At 39.6% G+C, this 5,309-nt stretch overlaps 1 pseudogene; it reads right to left on the bottom strand.

Moving 5' to 3' along the window:
- Positions 1-3,115: 3,115 nt before the first annotated feature.
- Positions 3,116-4,422, bottom strand: LOC110308021 (eIF5-mimic protein 2-like; annotated as a pseudogene).
- Positions 4,423-5,309: the final 887 nt, after the last annotated feature.

Below are 5,309 nucleotides of genomic sequence, written 5' to 3' on the forward strand. Positions count from 1 at the left end.
TTAGCACTAATTTAGGTGAGTGTTTAACCAGCAGAGTACTAACAACATCAATTAAAAAGTAAACAGAGCTAAATGAAAACAAAATTAAACTAGAACCCACAAACAACAGGGATGCTGCCTCTCAGATCACCATAGAGATGAGATGGCCCTGAAGGCAAGGATGAATCACTCTCTCATGGCTTGGCACCAAGGTATAAAACTAGGAATGGGAAAGGTTCAGGGGTTTCATTATCATCGATGGAACTTAAATTATATGCTATATTATTATACGCTTCAGCCCAGCTCCCAAAACTTTAGCAAAGTTTGAAATACCCTACTTGCTTGCTGTTGGTTCGAGAATTATCGGAAATGTTCGCATCATCTATAATAAATAGACAAATGGAACTTTATAAAATAGACCACAGACACTTGGGATGGCTCAGTGGATAAAGCTCCAGTAACCCATAGGTTGGAAGGAGAGAACTGACTTCCACAAGCTGTCTCCTGAGCTCCACATGTGCACCATGGCACTAACATACAGAATAAATTAAAAGAAAAATGTAATTTAAAAAGTTTTCAATATTTTCCATAGCATTATTTCTAAGAAAATGGGCCTTGCATTGCAAACTGCGACATTCTGCAGGAATAAAAGTTAAATGAGTTTTGGTCTTACAGTCTGGATGTCACTATGCCAGATACCTTGATTATAAGCCTTAGTTCAATTTTATTTAAATCTCAAAGGACTAAGAGATCACAGCCAACATTGAGCCACATTTATAACAATATAGACTGGAAGAAGGAGAGGTCAACAATCCAAAGCAAAAGAGGAAAACATATGTTTATTATCTTTTAATTCGAAAGCTTACATTTTTCTAGTTGGTTTATTTCTGGGGCACTTTGAAGTCAATAGGTCATCCAATTAGTGTTATTCCTGTGGCACTGAACTGCAGAACACTTTTGTGACAGAATTATTGTTGAGTAGTATATATTAATCAGCACAGGACTATGAAAAAAATCTAAAACATTACAATAAACCATTTGATCCCAGAAAAGAAGCCATAATAAAAACAAAGTTATTGGCACATAGAGATGGGAAAAGTTGTTTTTAATGGACTGTCAAGATGGTCCCTTGAGACACATTGCATTGTGACAAACTTCTTAGTTGCTGACAGTTTAATGTCACATATACGTGTGTGTTTGTGTGTGTGACTATTTTTGTCATTATTATTGTCTGTGTATGATGTGTGTATGCATGGATATTACATGGAGCATGTGTCAGGGTCAGAGGACTATTTTGGGCATCAGTTTTCTACATCTACAATGTTAACCCTGGATGAAGCTCAGCAGGGAGTCAAGTTAAGAAACATTTCCCTGTGGATTCAAATCACTAGCCCTTAGAGCATTTTTTGAAAGAAACAGCCTGTTTGGAGAAAACAAACAAACAAACAAATCTATAAGCAGTGAATAAGAAGAAACTAAGATTTCAATTATTTTTTCTTATTGTCAGAATATGTCAGAAACTGCTGATTTTTGTAGGTGTTTTCAGAAAATTATGGCACTATAATGTTAAGAATTGCGAGTAGAACTAACGAGTCCTTCATGGTTCCTTCTCTGTTTTGTTGCTGTTGTTGTTGTTGTTGTTTTGTTTTTTGTTTTTTAAAATGCAAGGGTGGACTTTATTTTTTAAAAAATCTTTTTAGGACTATAAATTACAAAGGAAAAGAAGATCACTACACAGAATCTAATGAATACATTTGCCTGTGCATAAAACTTTATCAAAGTCATTCATTTTACAAATTCACCCCACCCACCAATGTTTTTGCTACAGTGCTCTTAAGGTTACTATACCTTTATTTAAAATTATATTACATGCTATTCTCTCAAGATAAACTTTAAATACCAAATTCTTGGCTTCTAAGAATGGCACCTTCAAAATGGGCAATTTCCACTGAAGTCTCTGGTGGCATTATTCTCTTACTATTTTCTTTTACCAATTAAAAAAAATATTTCAAAATGTTCACTTTTAGCCTTTCCCAAAAAAGGTGGGCACATCTTCCACTACCAACTAACTATAAATGGATAGCAAAGAGAAAAGCAAGAAGGCAGCCATTAAAATAAATGGATTAATCAATTGAAGGGTTTGGCTCATGGCAATTTAAGAAAGTGGCAACTAGGGTGAGTTACCAGGTGCTGACTGTAGTAGAATGAGGCCAGGCCCAGACAACTGAAAGGCAGACCACGAATGACTGTCCTTCACCTTCACAAAGGAAAATGGAGTCGTACAGAGATCCTGTTAGAACACGCTCACCCAAAACTCTCAACAATCGTATGGTTTAGTGACATTTCCTTGACTCAGTCCTTGTGGGAACTCTTAACAGTCTAGCTGTATCCTGGGGTAGAACGTTTGTGTGAGGAGTTATCAGCATGTTCTACCTGGAAAGATACAAATGAACCTAGACGTTTCTGGAAAAAGACTCAGCTTCCTTCTTCCTACCTTTGCCACATGTAGTTCTCAAACTCAAGTTTGCTCTCCATGGCTTTACTAAGGATGATACCCAGAAATCAAACAACATCTGGGGTTAAAACTATAAGAAAATGCTCACATCTAACCAACGTCAGGATTCATGTTATGGGTTCAGTTATCCACAGGGTTTTCACTGATGAACAGGGCTCTGGACACACTAAGTTATCACACAAATCATTGCCCTTTGAGACTTTGAGTACTTTTACAGTTTAATTTGCAAACAGAATCTTTTTGTAACAAATTATTTTTAACCAAATCATATCTTGAAAACTGTTTATATAGAAAACCCAGGGACTAAAGTGAGCTGCTCACTGCGGAAGGACTTACATCACATTGTTACAGTAGAAAATACAGGAGGTAGAAGGTAACTGAAAAGCAATGCAACATCAGATTCAACTCTACGGCTCCTGCAGCTCGCTCCTCACACGTGGTTTCAGAAACCAAAGCCAACGTTTCCAGTAACCATAAAAACAGTTAAAATAAAAATTGCCGTGAAAGCCCTTATATCATGCTTGATATAGGGAGGTAGGAAGATGTAAGAACCAGGACACATGAGACATGACATTTTATCTACAACTCCTGTTTGCTTTACTGAGGATGTTGTTTCAACATTCAGTTACCTTCTTCAGCTTCAGACTCGATTCCTCCTCAGCATTTTTGAGCCATTCTACAAACTTCTTCATTTGCTCTAGGAAGACACTTTTGCCCTTTGCAACATGTGCGTCTTTATAACACTTCAGAATGGGCTCTTCACTCAGGACTTCAGCTTTATAAAAAAGCACCACTATTTTCTGGAAGGCTTTCATGAAGTAATGTTGTCATGGCAATACTCCTGAATCTCCAGTAGCAGAGTCAGCTCAGACTGACCTTGAGTAGTGAAGGCAGCAAGGAGAGGACTGTATGGCTTCAAGTGCTTGATGGCTTGTTATGCTACAAGCTCCTCTTTTTTGTTCCACTCCACAGTGCTCATCACACTGGACCAGACTATCCATCCCAATGACCACTGGTTCTGGAATGTTATTTTTTTTTCATCTCTTCCTTGACATATAAAATTATGTCCTTGAATGGGTCACCACGGGACATCTGCTCCTGCGGCTCCTTCTGGAGCTCCTTCCAGAGCCCCAATGGTCTGCTGGTTGCGGACATACTCCGAAAGCTCTTTCAAGCCCGCCTCAGTGAAATACTTAGTGAAATGCTCAACACTTTGTTTACTGGCAGGGAACAGCTCCATCAGTCTGTTGTCCATGCTGACTTTCCGAAGACTTGCAGCAACTGCATTGATGTCTTTTTCATTTATCCATGATTTAAAGAGCTTTACAGCAAAAGCTGCTGAAACCCCTTCTTTAACCAAATTCTCATTATAAAGGCTGTTAAGAATGGATGCATTAAGGGTTCCATTAGCCAGAAGAACCCCAGTCAACATGGCGAGCTTGTTCCTCTCCGACTCTGAAAACCCCTTTAGGAAGAGCAGTAACTTTTTTTTTTATTTTATTTTTTTTATTACATATTTTAACTTCATCTTCAAAACCTTTCTCCAGGTATTTGTCGCGCCTGATTAGCTTGTTAAAAACCTGAGCGAATGCTTGCATGGTCTCTAGGTCTTCTTGTGCTGCAAACACACAGACACCTGTGCGCATCATGTCATCTGCCCGTGTACCGCCTGGGGCCAGCATTCCGCCAGCCACCAGAATGTCAGAGTGTTTCTGCATAGCGGCAGTGGTCAAGTTTTGCTCCGTAAGCAGCAAGAAACTTGCTACTGCTTCCAAATCAGTACCAGTTTCAGTTAAGCCTCGAATAATACAGTCTTGAAGCCGAGTAGGGTCAAACCTCTCTTTTTCATCTCTTTTTCTGGTTTTAAAACGCTGGCCTGATAGCGTTGGTTTTTGCTGCTTATGATTATTCATAAAAGACACCCGAATTTAAGGCGAAGAGAAAAGAGCCAGAAATCCCCGAGCTGGCGGCAACTGCCCATGGTTCCTTCTCTGAAGGGAAAGACATCATAGAAAAATATCAGGGCCAGAACTTTAAAAGACAGGAATTTAAACCTCATCCTAATATTTATAACTCAGAGATTATGTGATAGTTATTTGTTTCTTCCTTTACCATTACTTTATTTTAAATCATAAACTTACAACTGTTTCCTTTTTATGCTTAGTCATTTTCACTGAATATTTTCAAATGTTTCCCGATACTCTCTAAACCCTCTATCCTATTCCCACTCCTCCTGCTTCTATGAGGGTGTGCCCTAACCCACCTACCCATTCCTGCCTCCCTCCCTCACATTCCCCTATACTGGAGCATCAAGCCTTCACAGGACCAAGGGCCTCTTCTCCCATTGATGTCTGACAAAGCCATCTTCTGCTACATATATGGCTGGGGCCATGGGTCCCTCCATATGTACTCCTTAGTTGGTGGTTTAGATCCTGGGAGCTCTTGTTGGTTGATATTGTTGTTCTTCCTATGGGGCTGCAAACCCCTGCAGCTCCTTCGGTCCTTTCTCTAACTCCTCCATTGGGAACCCTATGCTCAGGCCAATGGTTGGCTGCGAGCATCCACCTCTGTATTTGTCAGGCTCTTAGCAGAGCCTCTCAGGAGACAGCTAAATCAGGCTCCTGTCAGTATGTACTTTTTAGCATTCATAATAGTGTTTGAGTTTGGTGACAGTATATGGGATGAATTACCAGGTCGGGCAGTCTCTGGAAGGCCTTTCCCTCAGTCACTGCTCCATACTCTGTCTCTGTATATTCTCTTGTGAGTATTTATCCCTTCTAAGAAGGAATGAAGCACCTACACTTTGGTCTTCCTT

Source organism: Mus caroli, unplaced genomic scaffold, assembly GCF_978045245.1.
Source record: "Mus caroli unplaced genomic scaffold, Mus_caroli_1 scaffold_15, whole genome shotgun sequence".
Taxonomy (NCBI): Eukaryota; Metazoa; Chordata; class Mammalia; order Rodentia; family Muridae; genus Mus; species Mus caroli.